The 24270-nt window shown below is 40.5% G+C and overlaps 1 long non-coding RNA gene across 4 annotated transcripts; it reads left to right on the top strand.

The window, feature by feature from the left end:
* The first annotated feature begins 13848 nt into the window (after positions 1-13848).
* On the top strand, positions 13849-23988 carry LOC129928705 (uncharacterized). Of its 4 annotated transcripts, none has more exons than XR_008780188.1 (4): positions 13849-14838; positions 19440-19694; positions 19803-21981; positions 22220-23988. It is a non-coding gene; the product is annotated as an uncharacterized LOC129928705 (long non-coding RNA). The 4 variants fall into 4 exon arrangements; XR_008780189.1 differs by lacking the exon at positions 13849-14838 and having other exon boundaries at positions 18204-19694; positions 19803-20054; positions 20172-21981; XR_008780190.1 differs by lacking the exon at positions 13849-14838 and having other exon boundaries at positions 18204-19694; positions 19803-21276; positions 21714-21981.
* Positions 23989-24270: the final 282 nt, after the last annotated feature.

Raw genomic sequence — 24270 nt, 5'->3', positions numbered from 1 at the left:
GCTATTCTCTCTCTAAACAACAAGGGTCAGATTCTATACAGTCATATAATTAAAATCAAGGTCTATTCACAGTTAAAATAGTAAAGGTAGTAAAAATTTAAATATTTGGTAAAAATCTAATGTAAATAGTGCATGTTCACAAATTCAGAAATCACATCTTCGTAGATAGCCCCACTTCCCGAATAAAGCCCAGTACCTTCCCAGGGTCGACATTATTAAATAGTGTTTTTAGATTAGTGGTTCTAAAATATTTCGCCCTGACATCCTGGTATCTGGGGCAATCAACGAGGATATGTTCCACGGTGAGGCGAGAGTCACAGTACTCGCAAAGTGGGGGCTCCTCTCTCTTCAGTACAAAAGAGTGCGTGATGTAGGTGTGGCCAATCCTAAGTCTGGACATGGTTGTGCTACCACGCCTTGTCAGACCCTTAGATGTGGGCCGCCACCTGACATCCGCCACAATCTGCCTGAGTTTACTGTGAGTCTCAGCCTCCCATCGGTTCTGCCACTCTCGATAGGTGGCAGAGGCAATACTTTGTCTCAGGTCCGAGTAGGGAATTTGGGTTCCTGACACCGCATGATTTAGGGCTCTCTTTGCTTCTCTGTCTGCGGCTTCGTTTCCCTCAATGCCAACATGGGAGGGGACCCAGATGAAGGTGACATCCCTGCGGTCGGCTGTTATTTGGTCCAACAGCTTCAGGCTCTTATGTACCAATGGGATGTCAGTCTTCATCCGCCCCAAAGCTTGCAATGCAGATTTGGAGTCGGAGCAGATTATAAATTTCCTCCTTTCTGATGCTTTTACGGCCATAAGTGCAAGCAATATTGCGTGCAATTCGGCCGTAAAGATGGAGCAGCCATCGGGGAGTCTACGGGAGATTGTTTTGTTCCGAAAGGAGCAGGCACACGCGACCTTTCCCTCCATTTTGGATCCGTCTGTGTAGATGGTGCCACAATCTCCGTAGCTCTCCTGCAGTTCCCTAAAGTGGACTTGTAGTATGCTTGGGTCTGTATTTTCTTTTTTGAAATTAAGGAGGGATAAATTTAATTTGGGTTTATTCATTAGCCAAGGAGGATTCTGAGGGGTTTCTATTTTAGAGATTTGGTCAATGGGTGGGGTTAAATTTTGAATGGGTTCTCTCATTCGAAGGCCCAACGGCTGTATGACGTTAGGCCTTCGATTGTATAATTCTACCTCTGTGGGGTTAAATATGGAGTCAAAAGCAGGGTTCGTGGGGTTGGATTTTAGCTTGACTATATACTGCATTGCAAGCTTTTTCATTCTTATATCCATGGGGAGTTCTCCAGCCTCCACATGGAGACTTGGGATAGGTGATGTACGAAACGCGCCGAGACAGAGACGCAGGGCAGCATTTTGTATTGGTTCCAGTATTTTTAGGTATGACTTCCTTGCTGCTCCATATATTATGGATCCGTAGTCTAGCTTGGATCGAATTAGACTCCGATAGAGCAGCAGCAAGGTATCTCTGTCAGCTCCCCAGTCCGTATGGCTGAGTACTCTTAGTATGTTTAATGACTTTTGGCATTTCTTCTTAAGTTCCTTAATGTGGGGGAGAAAATTAAATTTGGAATCTAAGGTGAGGCCTAAAAATTTTGTAGTTTTCACGACAGGGATCTTCTTTTTGTGTATAAATAGTTCAGGGTCTGGGTGGAGTCCCCTTAGATTACAAAAATGCATACTAACTGTTTTGGAGTCTGAGAATTTGAAACCATTATAGTTTGCCCAACCCTGAATTTTGTTTAAACATAACTGTAATTTTCTTTCTAAGGTGTTCATGTTTTTCCCATAAGTAAGAATGACAAAGTCATCAACATACAAAGAGCACTCTATGCCAGGGGACAGCGCATTTATGATGCTATTTATTTTAATGTTGAACAGGGTGACTGACAGAATGCTGCCCTGGGGTACACCCATTTCCTGGTCATGAGTGTCAGAAGCGGAGTTGCCCACTCGAACCTGAAATTTTCGGTCTTTCAGAAATTCCTCCACAAAACGGGGGAGGTGTCCCTTGAGCCCCATAAGCGCCAGGTCACGTAGAATGCCATGTTTCCAGGTTGTGTCATAGGCCTTTTCTATATCGAAGAATACAGCTACTAGATGTTCTCTTCTGAGTAATGCATTTCTAATATAAGCTTCCAGCCTTACCAGGTGGTCAGTTGTTGTCCGCCCCTGCCGGAATCCGCACTGGTAGTTTGAGATCACTTTATTCCTTTCCAGGTACCAGACCAGCCTACTGTTAATCATTCTTTCCATGGTTTTGCAGATGCAGCTTGTTAGTGCTATTGGTCGATAGTTAGCTGGGTCAGAGCCGTCTCTTCCCGGTTTAGGTATCGGTATAACTGTGGCTTTCCTCCAGCTGTTTGGGAAAGCGCCTGTTTGCCACACACAGTTATAGACCCCTAGCAGGACTGCCAATGAGGGTTTGGGAAGGTGCTTGAGGAACTGGTAATGGATTTCGTCTTCTCCAGGCGCTGTGTCATGTGACTTGTCCAGCGATTCCCTCAGTTCCTCAAGCGAGAACGGTTTGTTGTAGTCTTCATTGTTCTCTGACCTGAAATCAATGGGGTGTCTTTCCTCCCTGGTTTTGACTTTTTGAAACTCTGGCGTGTAGTGTGCAGTGGATGATTTTTCTGCTATTGAGGATGCAAGGCAGTCAGCTATTTCTCTGGGGGACGTGACAGTTCGTCCTTGGTTTTTCAAATGCCCTATTGCATTTGATTCTTTCCCTTTGATTCGCCTTACTGCCTTCCAACCCGCTCTAGCAGAAGTTTTGGCATCCAGACTGCCGACAAAACTTCTCCAGGAATTCCTTTTGGCTGACCGTATGGTTTGTCTAGCCTTTGCTCTAGCTATCCTGAATAGCTTTAGGTTTTCCTGGGAAGGATTCTTTATAAATGCAGCCAGTCGTTTTTTCCTATCACCAATATCACTTTTGCAAGCTGTATCAAACCATGGTTTGCTAGGCCGTTTTGGATTTGCAGAGGTTAGGGGTACAACTTTCCTGGCTATACTTAGTAGCTTGCTAGCAAAGGTATCAGCTGGGTTCTGTTCATGGAGGATATTTTCTGTGATATCCTCAGAGCATCTTTTTTGGAATTGTTCCCAATCGGCCTTATTCAGTTTCCACCGCTGAGGTCGTCCCAATGAAGGGAGATTGTTAGTAATGATGATTGGGAAGTGATCACTTCCCCGTAGATCATTGCTAACTGACCATTTAAAATCGTCCAGAAGTCCGGGGACGCATACGGTGAGGTCAATGCATGTGAATGATCCAGTTCCTGGGTGCAAGTAGGTCGGTGATGCATCATTAAGTATGCATAAATCATGTTGGAGGAAGATATCCTCCAGCATACGACCTCTTGTGTCGGTATTGTTGGATCCCCACATGGTGTTATGGGCATTGAAATCCCCAAGGATTAAATAGGGCCGGGGGAGTTGTTTCAATAGGTCCTCCATGTCTGTTCGGTTTAATGGAGCGCCTGGTGGTAGATACAGGCTGCAGCAAGTGATAACCTTGTGAAGGGTTATCCTAGCTGCTACGGCCTGTAGTGTGGTCTGTAGTTCTACCCTCTCATGGGGGATGCTATCCTTCACAAGGATACAGACTCCACCTGATGCTCTCTCTGCATCCTCAACATTCTTGGTGTAAGCACGGTAGCTTCGGAAGCTGATGCAATCTTTCAGAAATGTTTCCTGTAAGCAGACAGCTACAGGAGTCTCAGAGTCCATCAGTAGCTGCATTTCCTCGTAATTGGCCTTGAGGCCTCTACAATTCCACTGTACAATTCTGGAATCCATGGCTTATTCTAGATGACCTACTTGGAGCTATTTGGCCTTGGGAGGCCCCCGGAGGGGTTTCCCTTTATTCCAGTGACCTTGGTATTTTTATTCTTGGGTTTGGATGGAGAGGAGGACAACCCCCTTTTGGGGGAAGTCTTTCTCTCTGGAGAGGGGAGATCCCTCTGGTTAGAGCGGAGGTTATTTCTTCCTCTCTCACCTCGGGCATCCTCTCCGCTTTGATTTCTCCCCTTAGGGAGTTGGTCAACCTCTAACTCGGTAGAGGTTGGGGTGTCTGGCTGGGTTCTCTGAGGAGAACCTGTGTCAGACATGATGTCTCCGGGTTCTCCCGGAGTATTGGTTTTGACATGCTGCTCAGTCTCCATGCTCTCATCAGCGAGCACAGAGAACCTGTTCTTTAGCATGACAACAGGGCTTTCTTGTTTCTTCAGAGGTGTGTTCTTTGGCGGTGTTTTCTTCTGAGTTGGGGGAGGAGGAGGGGGTGGTGGGGTCAATGTGTCCGTCTGTGTGGCTATGGATCTTCCTTTCTTAGCAACAGCCTGGGCGTAGGTCTTTGTCAAGCCGAATTGGCCCTTGGGTAGGGCCAGTACAGCCGATTTCGCCTGGCTAAAGGTACATCCGTTTCTTGCCTTGTACTCCTGCACGGCAACCTCCTGTTTCCACACAGGGCAGTCCTTGGAGTAGGCTGAGTGGCCAGCTTGACAGTTTGGGCATTTGAACTGGGCTGTGCAGCCCTTGTCCTCATGACCCTCTCCAGCACATCTGGCACACACAGTGTTCCTCTTGCAGACTGCCGCGCCGTGTCCATAACCCTGGCACTTGAAGCACCTCATGGGGTTAGGTATGTAGGGCCTCACTGGAACTCGTAGGTATCCTGCCTTCACATACTCTGGCGGTGTCCTAGTTCCGAATGTGAGGATAATAGTGGCGGTTTTGACCTCCTCACCCTCCCTGCGCCTGGTAATGCGCCGGGCATGGGTGACTCCTTCAATGCCCTCCACTATTTCCTTCTCGGAACATTCCAGTAGGTCCCTAGAGCTGATTACACCTCTGCTGGTGTTCAGACTCTTGTGTGGCATGACTTCCACTTGGAGATCACAGAGTCTTCTGCATCTTAAAAGCCCATCAGAGTGTGTCTTGCTGTCTACTTCTACAAGGAGTTCCATTGTTTTGTGTAGCTTAGACACACTCTTGGGCTCTCCCACTACTGACTTGAGTCCCTTATAGATAATAAAAGGGCTCAACTTGGTCAGGCTTTTTCCCTCCTCTGTGCATCTAACCACCAGAAATGATGGCCAGGTGGCACAGCTTTTTGGGACCTCCTCTTTTTTATCGTCAATTCGTCGTTTCTTGCCCAGACATAGGTCTGGGGCAAGTATTTTTGTGTGTGTTTTTTTGTCCATATATATTTTGGTTAATTCGGCACCTGTGCTCCCCACCCGCCATCGAGTCCAACAAGGGGACGGGCCATTCGGATGTCCAGAATGAGCCCGCCAGGGCTACACAGGTGCTATACTCAGTCAGCTGCTACATCAGACATGTGTCCGATACAGCAGCTCCCTGATTGACCCTCCAGCCACCGCCCTCCAGCATAGGTCGACGACCTATGCTGGTAGCTCGGCATGACCAGCCGGTTGACCCAGAGCGGGCCATCTGGGTCTCAGGTCTAGGGGAACTTGGAGCCAAAGTATTGTGTTGTTGTGGTTTATCCTCAGATAGCCACCACTCAAACACCAGGATCTCTTTATCCCCCCTTACCCGTCGCAGTCCACGGCAAACGGACTGGTCTAGGACGTAGTGAGAATTTAAAGTTAAGGAGACAGTGTGATGATCAATGAAGGCAGACTTAGGAAAAGAGGAGGCAGACACAATGATAGAAAAGAAGTAGGGCACTTTTGAGCTCCAAAAGTGCTAAGGAAAGAGGAGCGCAGTTTAACGTCATGTCTCGGGACGGTCCTGGGTTATAGAGTCAGCTACAATTCGCTGAGACCACAAGAGAACATTATTCAACGCATACTAGACATCAAAGTCCCCACCAGTAAAAAGCAAGTGAGAAGTATTTTGGGTCTGTGTAATTTCTACAGACATTTCATACCAGGTTACACAGCACTCATAGCTCCATTGATTGAACTCACTAAGAAAGGACAGCCAACGAAGATTCCATGGTCTACAAAGTTACATACCACTATTGAGAACATTAAAGCTGAATTCTCAAGAGACACTATTCTCAAACTTCCGAATCCAGAGAAGCAATTTTACCTCGCCACAGATGCTTCATCTTCAGCTATAGGTGCATGCCTAATGCAGAAATACCAAGACACTTCACAGAAATGCCAAGAGACTTTGCACCCAGTATTTTTCATCAGCAGGAAGTTGTCACCAGCTGAAACCAGATACTCAACCATCGAACGTGAATGTCTAGCCATTGTATGGGCCATAGCCAAGTTCTCCAGATATCTACTAGGTGCTCATTTCACACTCCTAACTGATCATGCACCACTAGCATTTCTGAACTCAAAGAAGTTAGCGAACAGTCGTTTAACTCGTTGGAGTCTACAACTCACAGACTACCAATTTGAGGTCAAGACAATTCCTGGACGTGAGAATGTTTTCGCTGACACACTTTCCAGATGTATTTAATTCTTTACATAATTGTGTATATATTTTTCTTCCACAGGTGTAGTATATCAGTTTTGTATTGTCATATTTTAATTTTATCATGAAGCACCATGAAGAGAAGTAACTCATTCAATTCAAGATTTAATCTATTCAAGTATTATGCTTTGTACAACTTTTGATATTGTCTCATTTTCATAACCACTTGAATAGTGAAACAGGTGTTCTAAGTCATCAATAATTTTGTTCTCATATACCTGACACTGCATTTACATTTTTTTTTTAATGTCATCTTCAAGTTGACTTTATATATGTTACCTCAACCATTTTTCTATAATTTCATGTATCTTGTGTATATTTAAATATTTTTAATACATATGAGCATTTCTATTACCATACAAATGCTAAATGGAGGGGGGGGGGTAATATGTCACAGATGCCATTATAGATTTATTTGTATATTTCACATTTAAAAGCTTATGTGTAAATAGAAATATAAACCCTTGACTGAGCCTCAGGAATTACCCCACAAATCTAGATCCTTGACAGCGCTTCAGGTTTTACCCGAGACGTAATTACGATGTTGCAAATCTATTGGTTGATTTGAAAATAAATAAAGACATTTTAGCGCCAGAGAATTGATGGTTTGGTTTGGTTTGTGATTTGAGGCACATCGGCACAATTTAGGCCATGTCGTGCCTGCAGTCCCTTAAGGACTACTCTCTCTCTAAACAACAGGGCCAGATTCTATACAGTCATATCATTAAAATCAAGGTCTATTCACAGTTAAAATAGTCAAGGTAGTAAAAATTTAAATATTTGGTAAAAATCTAATGTAAATAGTGCATGTTCAAAAATTCATAGATCAGATCTTCGTAGATAGCCCCACTTCCCGGATAAAGCCCAGTACCTTCCCAGGGTCGACATTATCAAATAGTGTATTTAAATTAGTGACTCTAAAATATTTCGCTCTGACATCCTGGTATCTGGGGCAATCAACGAGGATATGTTCCACGGTGAGGCGAGAGTCACAGTACTCACAGAGTGGGGGCTCCTCTTTCTTCAGTACAAAAGAGTGCGTGATGTAGGTGTGGCCAATCCTAAGTCTGGACATGGTCGTGCTACCACGCCTTGTCAGACCCTTAGATGTGGGCCGCCACCTGACATCCGCCACAATCTGCCTGAGTTTACTGTGAGTCTCAGCCTCCCATCGGTTCTGCCACTCTCGATAGGTGGCAGAGGCAATACTTTGTCTCAGGTCCGAGTAGGGAATTTGGGTTCCTGACACCGCATGATTTAGGGCTCTCTTTGCTTCTCTGTCTGCGGCTTCGTTTCCCTCAATGCCAACATGGGAGGGGACCCAGATGAAGGTGACATCCCTACGGTCGGCTGTTATTTGGTCCAACAGCTTCAGGCTCTTATGTACCAATGGGATGTCAGTCTTCATCCGCCCCAAAGCTTGCAATGCAGATTTGGAGTCGGAGCAGATTATAAATTTCCTCCTTTCTGATGCTTTTACGGCCATAAGTGCAAGCAATATTGCGTGCAATTCGGCCGTAAAGATGGAGCAGCCATCGGGGAGTCTACGGGAGATTGTTTTGTTCCGAAAGGAGCAGGCACACGCGACCTTTCCCTCCATTTTGGATCCGTCTGTGTAGATGGTGCCACAATCTCCGTAGCTCTCCTGCAGTTCCCTAAAGTGGACTTGTAGTATGCTTGGGTCTGTATTTTCTTTTTTGGAATTAAGGAGGGATAAATTTAATTTGGGTTTATTCATTAGCCAAGGAGGATTCTGAGGGGTTTCTATTTTAGAGATTTGGTCAATGGGTGGGGTTAAATTTTGAATGGGTTCTCTCATTCGAAGGCCCAACGGCTGTATGACGTTAGGCCTTCGATTGTATAATTCTACCTCTGTGGGGTTAAATATGGAGTCAAAAGCAGGGTTCGTGGGGTTGGATTTTAGCTTGACTATATACTGCATTGCAAGCTTTTTCATTCTTATATCCATGGGGAGTTCTCCAGCCTCCACATGGAGACTTGGGATAGGTGATGTACGAAACGCGCCGAGACAGAGACGCAGGGCAGCATTTTGTATTGGTTCCAGTATTTTTAGGTATGACTTCCTTGCTGCTCCATATATTATGGATCCGTAGTCTAGCTTGGATCGAATTAGACTCCGATAGAGCAGCAGCAAGGTATCTCTGTCAGCTCCCCAGTCCGTATGGCTGAGTACTCTTAGTATGTTTAATGACTTTTGGCATTTCTTCTTAAGTTCCTTAATGTGGGGGAGAAAATTAAATTTGGAATCTAAGGTGAGGCCTAAAAATTTTGTAGTTTTCACGACAGGGATCTTCTTTTTGTGTATAAATAGTTCAGGGTCTGGGTGGAGTCCCCTTAGATTACAAAAATGCATACTAACTGTTTTGGAGTCTGAGAATTTGAAACCATTATAGTTTGCCCAACCCTGAATTTTGTTTAAACATAACTGTAATTTTCTTTCTAAGGTGTTCATGTTTTTCCCATAAGTAAGAATGACAAAGTCATCAACATACAAAGAGCACTCTATGCCAGGGGACAGCGCATTTATGATGCTATTTATTTTAATGTTGAACAGGGTGACTGACAGAATGCTGCCCTGGGGTACACCCATTTCCTGGTCATGAGTGTCAGAAGCGGAGTTGCCCACTCGAACCTGAAATTTTCGGTCTTTCAGAAATTCCTCCACAAAACGGGGGAGGTGTCCCTTAAGCCCCATAAGCGCCAGGTCACGTAGAATGCCATGTTTCCAGGTTGTGTCATAGGCCTTTTCTATATCGAAGAATACAGCTACTAGATGTTCTCTTCTGAGTAATGCATTTCTAATATAAGCTTCCAGCCTTACCAGGTGGTCAGTTGTTGTCCGCCCCTGCCGGAATCCGCACTGGTAGTTTGAGATCACTTTATTCCTTTCCAGGTACCAGACCAGCCTACTGTTAATCATTCTTTCCATGGTTTTGCAGATGCAGCTTGTTAGTGCTATTGGTCGATAGTTAGCTGGGTCAGAGCCGTCTCTTCCCGGTTTAGGTATCGGTATAACTGTGGCTTTCCTCCAGCTGTTTGGGAAAGCGCCTGTTTGCCACACACAGTTATAGACCCCTAGCAGGACTGCCAATGAGGGTTCGGGAAGGTGCTTGAGGAACTGGTAATGGATTTCGTCTTCTCCAGGTGCTGTGTCATGTGACTTGTCCAGCGATTCCCTCAGTTCCTCAAGCGAGAACGGTTTGTTGTAGTCTTCATTGTTCTCTGACCTGAAATCAATGGGGTGTCTTTCCTCCCTGGTTTTGACTTTTTGGAACTCTGGCGTGTAGTGTGCAGTGGATGATTTTTCTGCTATTGAGGATGCAAGGCAGTCAGCTATTTCTCTGGGGGACGTGACAGTTCGTCCTTGGTTTTTCAAATGCCCTATTGCATTTGATTCTTTCCCTTTGATTCGCCTTACTGCCTTCCAAACCGCTCTAGCAGAAGTTTTGGCATCCAGACTGCCGACAAAACTTCTCCAGGAATTCCTTTTGGCTGACCGTATGGTTTGTCTAGCCTTTGCTCTAGCTATCCTGAATAGCTTTAGGTTTTCCTGGGAAGGATTCTTTATAAATGCAGCCAGTCGTTTTTTCCTATCACCAATAGCACTTTTGCAAGCTGTATCAAACCATGGTTTGCTAGGCCGTTTTGGATTTGCAGAGGTTAGGGGTACAACTTTCCTGGCTATACTTAGTAGCTTGCTAGCAAAGGTATCAGCTGGGTTCTGTTCATGGAGGATATTTTCTGTGATATCCTCAGAGCATCTTTTTTGGAATTGTTCCCAATCGGCCTTATTCAGTTTCCACCGCTGAGGTCGTCCCAATGAAGGGAGATTGTTAGTAATGATGATTGGGAAGTGATCACTTCCCCGTAGATCATTGCTAACTGACCATTTAAAATCGTCCAGAAGTCCGGGGACGCATACGGTGAGGTCAATGCATGTGAATGATCCAGTTCCTGGGTGCAAGTAGGTCGGTGATGCATCATTAAGTATGCATAAATCATGTTGGAGGAAGATATCCTCCAGCATACGACCTCTTGTGTCGGTATTGTTGGATCCCCACATGGTGTTATGGGCATTGAAATCCCCAAGGATTAAATAGGGCCGGGGGAGTTGTTTCAATAGGTCCTCCATGTCTGTTCGGTTTAATGGAGCGCCTGGTGGTAGATACAGGCTGCAGCAAGTGATAACCTTGTGAAGGGTTATCCTAGCTGCTACGGCCTGTAGTGTGGTCTGTAGTTCTACCCTCTCATGGGGGATGCTATCCTTCACAAGGATACAGACTCCACCTGATGCTCTCTCTGCATCCTCAACATTCTTGGTGTAAGCACGGTAGCTTCGGAAGCTGATGCAATCTTTCAGAAATGTTTCCTGTAAGCAGACAGCTACAGGAGTCTCAGAGTCCATCAGTAGCTGCATTTCCTCGTAATTGGCCTTGAGGCCTCTACAATTCCACTGTACAATTCTGGAATCCATGGCTTATTCTAGATGACCTACTTGGAGCTATTTGGCCTTGGGAGGCCCCCGGAGGGGTTTCCCTTTATTCCAGTGACCTTGGTATTTTTATTCTTGGGTTTGGATGGAGAGGAGGACAACCCCCTTTTGGGGGAAGTCTTTCTCTCTGGAGAGGGGAGATCCCTCTGGTTAGAGCGGAGGTTATTTCTTCCTCTCTCACCTCGGGCATCCTCTCCGCTTTGATTTCTCCCCTTAGGGAGTTGGTCAACCTCTAACTCGGTAGAGGTTGGGGTGTCTGGCTGGGTTCTCTGAGGAGAACCTGTGTCAGACATGATGTCTCCGGGTTCTCCCGGAGTATTGGTTTTGACATGCTGCTCAGTCTCCATGCTCTCATCAGCGAGCACAGAGAACCTGTTCTTTAGCATGACAACAGGGCTTTCTTGTTTCTTCAGAGGTGTGTTCTTTGGCGGTGTTTTCTTCTGAGTTGGGGGAGGAGGAGGGGGTGGTGGGGTCAATGTGTCCGTCTGTGTGGCTATGGATCTTCCTTTCTTAGCAACAGCCTGGGCGTAGGTCTTTGTCAAGCCGAATTGGCCCTTGGGTAGGGCCAGTACAGCCGATTTTGCCTGGCTAAAGGTACATCCGTTTCTTGCCTTGTACTCCTGCACGGCAACCTCCTGTTTCCACACAGGGCAGTCCTTGGAGTAGGCTGAGTGGCCAGCTTGACAGTTTGGGCATTTGAACTGGGCTGTGCAGCCCTTGTCCTCATGACCCTCTCCAGCACATCTGGCACACACAGTGTTCCTCTTGCAGACTGCCGCGCCGTGTCCATAACCCTGGCACTTGAAGCACCTCATGGGGTTAGGTATGTAGGGCCTCACTGGAACTCGTAGGTATCCTGCCTTCACATACTCTGGCGGTGTCCTAGTTCCGAATGTGAGGATAATAGTGGCGGTTTTGACCTCCTCACCCTCCCTGCGCCTGGTAATGCGCCGGGCATGGGTGACTCCTTCAATGCCCTCCACTATTTCCTTCTCGGAACATTCCAGTAGGTCCCTAGAGCTGATTACACCTCTGCTGGTGTTCAGACTCTTGTGTGGCATGACTTCCACTTGGAGATCACAGAGTCTTCTGCATCTTAAAAGCCCATCAGAGTGTGTCTTGCTGTCTACTTCTACAAGGAGTTCCATTGTTTTGTGTAGCTTAGACACACTCATGGGCTCTCCCACTACTGACTTGAGTCCCTTATAGATAATAAAAGGGCTCAACTTGGTCAGGCTTTTTCCCTCCTCTGTGCATCTAACCACCAGAAATGATGGCCAGGTGGCACAGCTTTTTGGGACCTCCTCTTTTTTATCGTCAATTCGTCGTTTCTTGCCCAGACATAGGTCTGGGGCAAGTATTTTTGTGTGTGTTTTTTTGTCCATATATATTTTGGTTAATTCGGCACCTGTGCTCCCCACCCGCCATCGAGTCCAACAAGGGGACGGGCCATTCGGATGTCCAGAATGAGCCCGCCAGGGCTACACAGGTGCTATACTCAGTCAGCTGCTACATCAGACATGTGTCCGATACAGCAGCTCCCTGATTGACCCTCCAGCCACCGCCCTCCAGCATAGGTCGACGACCTATGCTGGTAGCTCGGCATGACCAGCCGGTTGACCCAGAGCGGGCCATCTGGGTCTCAGGTCTAGGGGAACTTGGAGCCAAAGTATTGTGTTGTTGTGGTTTATCCTCAGATAGCCACCACTCAAACACCAGGATCTCTTTATCCCCCCTTACCCGTCGCAGTCCACGGCAAACGGACTGGTCTAGGACGTAGTGAGAATTTAAAGTTAAGGAGACAGTGTGATGATCAATGAAGGCAGACTTAGGAAAAGAGGAGGCAGACACAATGATAGAAAAGAAGTAGGGCACTTTTGAGCTCCAAAAGTGCTAAGGAAAGAGGAGCGCAGTTTAACGTCATGTCTCGGGACGGAAGGATAATATGCATTTTCTACCGGTACTCTTGTGGTATGAATGCCAAAATTGCTATCAAAATGAAAGTAGCCATTACTATTTTCGAGCCAACCGGAAACAGTAATTAAATCGTTTTTTAATTAAAATAATTCAATTTTTTTGTTTTAAATAACATTCTCAGATATCTTCATAATCTTGATAATTAAACACAGATCTATATAGATTTTTCAAAATCATTTAAAGATAATTACTGTTATTTTGGCTATTTTAATGTCTACTTTTCTTGACTAATCAGGCCTAGATTTTTCTTTTTTTTTACTCCTTAAAATTAAAATCTTGTCTTCTCATGTCTCAGACGGCTCAGTAGACATGAGTAGGAGTCTAAAATCTAGATTTAGACATTTCATATTAAAAAACATTATATGTCATAATAAAATTAGTTTAATAGTTTTGAGTTCTTACTAAGTCAAGCATTTTTATTTATATCTTGTTAAGCTCTTTGCCTTTGGAAATGACTTCATCACCTGATTTGGATAGTTTCATATCTACATTTGCCAATGATGCTGAAAAGGGAAATGTAAGGAATGGGTATGAACTTTTTTTGTACCAATGGAATGAGGCCAATTTGAATGTAACTGATACACAGATTGACCAACATTTGCAGAAGACGGATAGCACTTAGACATCAAAGCAGCTGACAGTATTACAGAATCTGAAATATATGATAAAGCAGATAAATTCCTGGAAAAGGCAGTTGAGCTCCAACTGGATGTGGATTCAAGACCTTTTGGAATGTCCTGTACAAGTGCCAAGATCAAGAAAGAAGCAACAGATGCCCTGAAACAGAAGATGTGCTGGAAGATGTAGACCAGGTTCAAGAGATCTCGGCTCCTGTTCAGAAGCTACGGAATGATTGTGAACGATGTGAGACAAGACAAGAATGGATAGATAAGTATAATGTACTGGATAGTAAGTTGAAGAAGATGAAGGTAAGTTTCAAATCTCTTTCTGGTCTTTATAAAGTTAAGTTGTAAATAGGATGAAAAAGAGGAAATATGAGGTGATACGGAAATTGAGACAAGAAAATCAAAGATTGAAAGTAGAACTAAGAGTGGCAAAAAGTTTAAACCAAACATATTTCTTGTAAACAAATCTCATTATAAAGAAAAAAATGCATTGCTTAGGAAGGAGTTTAAAAATGTTAAGGGTAAAGTGAACAGAATGGCGGCTAAGTTAAAAATGTTAGAAGAACAAAGAAAAGAGTTTGAGTTGGATACCACCAGACTAGAGCATGTAGAAAAAGACGTTGAGTGCCTAAAAAAACTAAAATGTTTGACCCTTCCACTAGGAAATGTATATATAGTTGTATTTTACATCAGGTTCTTTTTGAGAAAATGTGTTCATTAATTAAATTTGTCAATGAACTAACAGGACTCTCTTTTACAGCTCTACCATGTATTGAAGACTATATCTAATATGGCATTAGACATAGAAATCCTCTCTGACATTCAAGTTGGTGAGCTAATGTTCAAAGAAAATTAGTTTACACTCTCATGGGACTCGACACCACTTGATGGTCAGCAAATTAATTCCTGACATATTTCCTCAAAGCATCAGAACCTGACTCTGCAAACTTTTGGAATTCCTGGCGGAACAACAGAGGATTATCTAGAGCAAATCCTAAATGCCATACATGATATTGGTTGTCAGTGCTCTACCTACCATGGAATACAGCAACATGTACTTTACACTTTATTCAATTCTTTGACAGACCCAAGGCGAATAAGTGTGTGTCTGACAAGCTGGAAAAAATGGTTGATAGGAAGCACCCTTTAGATCAGTGATTCCCAAAGTGGTCTATATAGACCCGCAGGGGTCTAAGAAAGTGACAAAAAGAATTAGGATTCCACGAGAGTGGATCTCATTTGAGAAGGTTGTGATTTTAATTTTGATTTCACATCAATGAAATTAACAATAATCTATAACTTATCATAGTTAGTCCTCTAATTTTGAATTCTATTATTCCAACAGGAAATCATTGTAGGGGAAAGGGGGGTAAAACGTACCACTGTTTAATTCGTACCACCGAAAATTTTCATATTTAGAAATGGTCTTTAAAAATAAAAAACCTGGCATATTGACCTACAACTATAGCGTCATCATTCATGTTAATTTTATGGAGCTTAATCAAAAGACACCAAAACGGTAAGGTTTTATTCATTTTTACCTTTTTTGCACATGTTAGAAATCGTATAATTATCTAATGAGGCAACCTATCATGTTCCAAAAGCTATTGCATTGTTAACCAACCTTTCCTCTTGAAAATAATGCCTCAGTACATCAGTTATTTTAAGACGTTAATATGATAAACCGTTATGTGGGCTGACCCCTTGAGGTAAATCGTACCGGCGCCAGGAGGGTAAAAAGTACCGGAAGTACTAATTATCCGACATTCGGTACTATTTAGCCCCACAGTTGATCTCGACATAATATCTAGATGTAGATCGAATAACTTTCTTATTTTATGTTTTAAAGCTAGAATCTAGATCTAGTAATTGCTAAAGATCTTTCTACTATCTAGATCTAGATTTATAATATAATCTAGTTCTAGAATCATATTCTATCATCCTCTATACTCTACTCTATGTCTATGTAACAATAACTTTCTTTATAACTATAGACTATAGAGTCTAGACTAAAAAAAGATAATTAAGGTACTAAATCTAGTAGATTTAGATTTAATAAAATTAAGGCTATATCTAAATTTTAGACTAAACATAATCTAGCCCTTAACTATAAGTAGATCTACATTTAAAAAAAATAAATAAAATACCATATAGACTATAGCAATCTATTTAATAATCATTTACATTCATTATTTTTTTTACCCAGGGGCAGAGCTTCAACCTGGTCCCCGGAGGATCTTCAGAAAGCCTTAGAGGCATTGAGGAATAAATATGGTCTCAATGAAGTGTCTAGACTTTACGGTATACCTAAACAACTCTAAAAAGACACTTAGATGGAAAAAACAAGTTTGCGATTGGGAATGTAGTACAAAGAGGTAGAATGACAGTTCTCCCAGCAGAGCTTGAGAATAAACTTGTCAGTCACATCAATCAACTGGAAGGAATGCTGTTCGGCCTGACCAGAAACGATATAAGATGTCTTGCATACCAAATAGCAGAAAAAAATGGCTTGTCTCACAGATTTAATAAAACAGAAGGAATGGCAGGAAAAGACTGGTTTAGAGATTTTAAGAAACGTCACAATCTGAGCTTGCGACAACCTGAAGCAACATCTCTTGCGCGTAGTACCGGTTTTAACAAGATAGCAGTTAACAGATTTTTTGACAAACTTGAAAGCATCATTACAGAAAATAAATTAGATGCTCTTAGGATCTTCAATACCGATGAAACAGCGCTCTCAACTGTCCAGAAAAAACAGCAAAAAGTGGTGAGCTTGACAGGAAGGCATCAGGTGGGGAAGTTGACCAGTGCAGAAAGAGGTCTTACCACCACAGCAATATTTTGCGCTAATGCAGCAGGAAATGCTATTCCACCTATGCTTGTCTACAAGCGAAAACGGATGAAGGGCGAACTTTTAGATGGTGCTCCTCCAGGAACAATCGCTGTATGCAATGAAAGTGGCTGGATGACTGCAGATAGCTTTTCAGAATGGATGGATCATTTTATAAACAGTGTAAAACCATCAAAAGAAAAGCCTGTTCTTCTTATCTTGGATGGACATACCTCTCACAGCAAAAATTTGCAAGCCATCACTGCTGCAAGTAACTCTTGTGTTATTATGCTCAGCTTGCCCCCTCATACTACACATAAGCTTCAACCTTTGGATGTCTCGTTTTTTAAGCCTCTGCAAAGCTGTTATGTACAAGAGTCAGATAAGTGGCTTTTTAATCATCCAGGTAGAGGAATTACTGTATTTCAGGTGGCTACCATCTTAGGTAGAGCATACCCAAGAGCAGCTTCGGTCGCAAATTTTGCTAATGGTTTTTTGAAATGTGGCATATGGCCTTGCAATCGACATATATTCACTGAAAGTGATTTTGAAACCTCCATTTGCTCAGTTATAAATATTCCTGTAGAACCCATCCCTTCAACCTCAAATTCCCAACATGATCAGTTGTTAGTGCAGTCATCATCAGACTCCTCAACAATAGTTGCAACATCCCCACTCACTTCATCAAATGAACCACGATTTGGTGCAACTACTCAAAGCTCCATAAATTAAAATTATTCTCACCTAGAACTTTCTATATCTGCGTACAATGCAATTCCAACAGAGCCTGACGGCAGATGCTTTTTTAGAAGCATTTGCATTTCATTACATGAACATCTCCAGCTAACTGACAGAGATTCAAGTGGAGTTGTATGTAGCCTGCAAGTTAAAATACAAGAAAAGGCATTGGCAGACTCTCTTAGAGCACAAGTTGTTGACTATATTTGTAAAAACATTGAGCATTATACTGACCTTGATGCAGCAACATTGTGTGCTGACATGCCACATGCAAAATTTGACAATATTTTTGAAAGGCTAGATAGTATTTCTAGACCAAATACTATGGTTGGCGAGCTAGAGATAATAGCAACTACGAAGCTGCTCAGAAAGCCAATTGTCATTATGAATGCAACTAGTAATGTTGTTTTAAAATATGGCATGAATGATTTTCCTTCCTCCCCTGCAGTAGTTATTCGATTTACAAATATTGGAGATGATGTAGGCCATTATGATTGCTTAATTCCTTCTCGGCAATCAAAGTCTAAATACATCCCTGTAACTGCAATCTCTCCTATCCTAGTAAAAGAAAAACCCCATGTTAAACAGAAAAAAAAATCTTTTCAATCTGAAATTTTAACTTCCAGTCCCTATAAAAAAATTCTTGTGGATGCTGCAATTGCAAAAAAAAGTAAAAAACAACAAACTCAAATTATTCCTGCAACACAAAAGAAAAAAAAAAGTAAAATTTCTATTCAGTTTGGTCAGAATGAGAGTGAGAAAAGTCAAAATTGGTATTGTTTTATATGCGAAGAAAACCTTAAAGAAGATATGATACAATGTTTAATATGTGCTTCTTGGGTGCATATTGCATGTGCAGGTTGTGAAAATGCTGATACTTATGAGTTATGTTTGTGAATCTTTCTGCATTGTTATGTATATATATAGTTGGTACTTATTACCCTCCATGCTGGTACTATTTAGACTCTTGGGAGGGTAAATAGTACTCTTTTTTTTTTTTTTGTGTTTTTTTCTATTTTAATATAAATAACTCAGTCTTTGTACATTTGTAGTATGTGTTGTTGTAAAGCTATGACATAAAACTTAAACATTCTTTTTGCCAAACTTTTTTTTTTATGAATTTTCTCCCTTAGGGGGTACGTTTTACCCCCCTTTCCCCTACATTTTAATGCCTCGTGTAAATTACTTATTTTAGTCTACAGATAACTAATATTTAGTAATGCAGAATCTAAATATAAAATGTAGACAGCACCGGTACTGTAGTGCAATTTTTTTTTTTATTTGTTGAACTTATATTGCCTCTGAGTATTTTATGTAACAAAGTTTATGCAATGACACTATAAAACCACTCTAAGCTGGAGAGTCCTTTGAGACGATGCCACCGTGATAATGTATTAAGATTTGAAATACTTTTAAACAGTCAATGATAAAGTTGAGAAAAGACCAAAATCTTAAAGTATCTTTTACTTCTTGTGAAATTTGGAAAACATCAAACAAAAAGGGAAAAAAAGAATGATTTTGCCAGCAGCTGAAGTTTTAAAAACTATTTTGTACACAAACCTTCATCTCGTATTATTAAAGAATTCAACTAAGCAATAAAACAGTTAAAAGGCCAATTGATGAAATAAATGAATAGTAACATTGAAGGCTTCTTATGTAATTATTTGCAAATGACTTATTTCTTTATGCAAGTGGACAAATAAACCCTATTGAACCATTTTTATTTGCATATGCTCATAAATCCAAGAAAAACTTCTTTTTGTGAAAACGGATAACCGCGTTTCAATATTTGATTTTTCAAGGGCTACTTTAAAGAGAAAGCAATCAAATATAATATCAATAGCAACGAATGGAGCACCTTTCATGGTTGAGTCCTACTGTTGATATAGTGTAAGCCTACCTGGATTGTTAATAATACAGTGAGTAATCCATTGAAAACTTAAGATCTGAGTGGTGGATTGCATGAATATCTTTAATTTGTTAGCACTGCAGTTACCAGAGCAACTTTAATACAAAAATTCTTGCTCAAATGTGTTCAGAAAATGACGATAACAATATCCGTTGCTTCTTCACACTTAGTTCAATGGTTGTCAAAAAGCTTTTGTTAGATAGGAAGATTTTTTTCTTTTTGACACTATAGGAGTTCTTGGATGTTAAAGATCTCATTTTAAAATGAAATTTAATCGAGAGGAAATCGGATTTAACAGACTTGTTTCATAGGCTTCATTCTGTGAGATTAACTGTTAATTTACTTGATGGGATATTTATTATTGTTTTCAGTCTTCACATTACAAGGTTAGAAATTAGTGAAAAATACATATGAAGTTCATGAATCAGTGAATTGCAATATTAGCTAAGCAGGGGGTCTACCGAATATCGGAAAACATTGCAAGGTGTCTACGAGCTAAAAAAACTTTGGGAACCACTGCTTAAGATGGAATGGCTTCTGAAACCCGGAAAGAGCTAAAAAAGTTGAATATCGATTGGAGTGTCAGTACCTCATTGTATGGACAAGAAGGCCCTGTCAAAGTTAAGGTAACTATGTAGACCATAAATTACTTTTAATCAAAAGAAATCATCTAGCCTTAAATATAATCACAGTTCAGAATTTTTTTAAACTCATACACTAAATATTGTTCACAGCTACAAGGAGAACTCAAGAGACCCCGAAGGCTTTCAGGCATATCCGCTGAGGGAAGTTCTTTAAAAAACTTACATTCTTCGATATGTTGGAAATAGATTGCACATTTTATTTCTACTTGCTGGGATTAATCTACAAGATAAAAGATTCCGTGGCAGTCTATTTAGAAAAGTTCTGCAAGTACATGAAACTAAGAGAGGCAATAGAGAAAGATTTGACCAACCCAGATGTAATGGTGCAGATAAGAGTCTTAGGTAGAATGTTACACATTTGTTTATAATTCTTTGAGCTTGTCTAAGTAATGATAAAATTAAATATATAATTTTTAAAAATACATAGATTTACATATACCTTTATATTATACATATAAGGTCCTTGGATGAAACTATTTTATAACAAGTCCAGTGGTTTGAGAGAACTGAGCCATTTGGAAACAGTAAAGATTTTTTTATTTCATATTTCTAGCTGCTTTTTTAAATTAGTAATTATAAGGTTAATATGAGAAATTTTCAGTGTTGTTACAGACGCCTTTAGTGAGACAATGCCTCACTACATTGAAGGAGCTTCAACTAAATCCTGCTTCGATCCTCACCCTGGAGTTTGATGTTTTTGGACACCCCTTACTCGATGATGTGCTTGTTGTGCTAAGGGATGTGCAGCTTCAGCCTGGAGAATGGTTCTTTAGGACAGTATCTATCTTAGCTTCATGTTTTGTTATGGTTCTAGAAAGGCAGTTAGATGACTATCTAATAGGGAAACTGGCTAACCCGACAGAAGTTATGATGCAACAAACGCCATCTGCCCTTTTACATAATATTCATAGTAAGAGGGCCCCTAATGCTTCTATAGGTTTTGTTGATGCTAAGGTTAAGTGCCAAGCCAACAAAACAATGGACTGGTTGCTGACAAAAGCTATTAAGGAGAAGGGCAGATTGATAAAATTTGCAGTTAAGCAGGCTAGGAAGAGAAAGGTTTTTGAGGAGAGGGTGCAAGTTATGAGCAAGGCTTTAATGTCTAGACAGAAGAAGATATCTTCAAAATGCCTTCTTTCAAGGGAAGGGAAGGGGAACCATGTCAACCTCACCTAGCCTAGAGAGTGGGGAGGAGTTCAGGATGTCTTTAAAAAGAAAAATGATGGAGAAATAAGAAAAACCTAGCAAACAAGTTGAAACGTGAGGAAAATAAAAAGAAGAAAGAAGATGAACTTGTTCAGAAAAAGGTGCAAAGAGAATTAAACAAACAAGAGATGCAGAGAAAAAAGAAGAGCAGGCAAGAAAGAAAATAGAGGCAAAACAACTTTAAAAATTGACAAGTGTGCCACAAAATACATCTAGTGACAGCAACGATGACCCCATAGTTTGGAGACAGATGGAGGCAGAAATGATTGATGACAACGATGACGAATTGGAAAATGCTAGCATTCAGACCGAAGACTTTAGCTTGGGATGCCAATCAAGAGAAGGGGATGGCCTTAAGGTACAGTGCAATATATGCGATAGTTGGTGGCATACAGGTTGCAGACAATCAGTAAAAGGCTTAAATGATGAACCTTTGAATCTTTGATCTATTTAATTTAAATTGTAGATATATATTTTTAGCAGTGGAATTAGATTTAAAATAGATCTAGGTCCAAAAAGACTGGATTCATAAAAATTAAATATAATTAAGATCAGACTGGATTAGCAAAGCAGGACCCATCTTCTAAAGAGACTGATTTTTATTTTTAGAATACTAGGTGTAGGTCTATTTAAAAGTATATTATTAGTATAAAATATGCTAGATCAAAAGCTAGGAAAATGTTTGAAAATAACTTTTCTAAAATAAATCTAAATCTAATAAATTTTGTTAAATTATGAATATGATAATTGAAAATCAAACTAAAGACAATAAATAATTTTTTTTTATTTTCACAGAAAACGTCATCATGGGCTTAATTGGTAGTAGTGTGCCACTAGGTGGTGAGTGTGGTGACATGATAGATGCACTGATGATGCAGAGGCAGGGAGCAGCAGTGGTGTAGTTGTATTGGATGATATGCTAACTTTTACGCCTGGCAACATCACATAGCTCAAGAAGTTCATAGCAGATTTCTATTTTATTGACTTGTCTACTGCGGCGGCTGGTTATGAACTGAAGTTTGGTAACATCGAATATCTTCTTAGTCAAGGAACTGTTATAAAGGTGAAGGGTGATATTTATAACTTTTGTATGATGGGAGGTACTGCGACTACTAAAAATGTTGTCCTCTAGATAAGATTTTTTGGCTAGATACTTATACAAACAGAGACATTACATAGATTTTTATACAGGATCAAGTCCAATAAATATTCTTTTAAAATTAAAGTTATTAGTGCTGATATGGTGTTAAATCAAGCTTCAATCATGACTTAGACTGAGAACTAATTTATTTTCTCCGCAGAGAACATCATTGGCGATGGGCATAACTTAAGGAGATGTGGCTGCGGTGTGACATGATTGTCGTACACACTTATAGTAGATCTATATATATCTTTATTAAAATTTAAATTTTATTCATATATCTCTGAAAGTTAAAAAAATTACAGCCTTTTTAACAGAAAAAAATAAGAGTATTTTTTCTGTCATTTTTTTTACACGTGGTGCCTTGTCTTGAAATGTAAAATATTTTTTTTTTACTTCTATCTATAATTTCAAAGAAAAATAAATATCAACAGATAATCAAGCATCTCTGTTTAAAATTGTATTCCATTATCTCTTACGGTTCAAAAGTTACTGTCTTTTAAATGTGAAAAAGTACTACTTTGTCAATCGTTTCTTTCTTACAAGTAACCTTACTTTAAAAATGCATAAGAAAATTTTGTCAAAGTCTATCCCTTGTTTGAAATTAAAATAAATATCAGGACATAATTATGCAATTCTGGTGAAAATTTCATGCAAATAACAGAATAGTTATAAAGTTACAGCATTTTTAATGCAAAATTTTCCTTTTTCAGTCACAAAGTTTTTGTTTTAAATATAGGCAAAAATTTTTGCCACTAAAATTGCTAGATTACTTCTGTTCTAATTAACTTAGAAACATAAAAGAGGTATCAATAAACTCAGTTTAAAAAGTTCTATCTAACTATATTAGTTTTATTACAATATATTGAGTTTGAAATTTTTATCAAAGTACCTAAATATAATGTAAATAGATTGTAAATATAAACATGTAAGTAGAAAAAAAAAAGCCTTTTAATAATACTTTTCTGAAAAGCATTAAGGACAAGTGAATGGAAGGTTGGGTATATAAACTACCAGGTACATGTAAACTACATGTAACCTAGTGACACATAGACTATACAGCTCAAATAATGAAGATCCAAATGTAGGATAAGCCTAACTGTCAATTAATCAATGACAATGTTGGGGAAAATGTGTTTAATTATAAGAATTTGAAGACCATAAATAGTTTTATATATATTTCTCAATAAATTATAGAGTAAAACAGGGTCAACAGACAGCGACATTTCGTAAGGCTAACCAGACAAACCACTTGTTATAAACATAACTTCTTTATTTTAATGTTTATACCGGAATTGCTATATTGCTACTGATCAGCCACCATTTTCTCATTTCCGACACGTGGTGCTTCCTTTTCCTTGAGATGGCAAAGTTCATCTTCATGTCAAAGCAGACATACGAAAAAAAAAAATTTTTCCCTCTGGATAACAAGGGGAAGGGTTATGGGCTTAAGGCTATTTTTAATTTGATGACGCATCATCTCAATGAGACTTCTACTTTTGGCTTCTAAATAGATGAGGAAATATGTTATAAATTGAGCCTGAATTTTTTTTAAGGGGGGGGGGGGGTGTCTGTTGTTCATGACGGATGTTAGTCTGTCAAGCTATACAGACAACATAACTTTTTCTATTGATAAAAGTGCAAACTAATGTAATGTAGTTTAAGATAATCTGGATGTAGACTAGATTAAAGTAATCTAGATTAGTTATAAAAGTTGTAAGATGCCAATTAGATTAACTGAGGAATTTTTTAAATCTTCACTTAGTGTAACAAGCTACAGGTAAAACTAGTGTCTAACCACCTTGGTGTGACATCTGTTACAAGCCTAGAATAAAGATCTGTGGACACCTCCCCCCAGGTCCCATCCCTTTAAGTCCACTGAGCATGCTAGAAGAGTAAAGACACTATAAAAGTAAAAAAAAAAAAAAAGACAGAGGGAGGAGTGGACTAACTATTGATCCTATCTGGTGTCAGGCCAGTTACATGCTCTGAGCTAGTTAGATGGGGCACTTTACCTATGGAACCCCTCCCTCATGTCCACTAAGCATGCCAGAACACTGGAGAGGGAGGAGTAGACTACCAATGTTGCCAATGTGTTACCTCGGTTGTACTGCTTGTAGGCACTGAGCATGCTTGTTAGATGGAGCAGTTGACAACTTTTATAACTAATCTAGATTACCATCCAACCCTCTAGAATTGAATGTTCAACAA

Source organism: Biomphalaria glabrata, chromosome 10 (genome assembly GCF_947242115.1).
Source record: "Biomphalaria glabrata chromosome 10, xgBioGlab47.1, whole genome shotgun sequence".
Taxonomy (NCBI): Eukaryota; Metazoa; Mollusca; class Gastropoda; family Planorbidae; genus Biomphalaria; species Biomphalaria glabrata.
The sequence above is the reverse complement of the archived record's forward strand: the minus strand, read 5'-3'. Positions and strand labels throughout refer to the sequence as shown.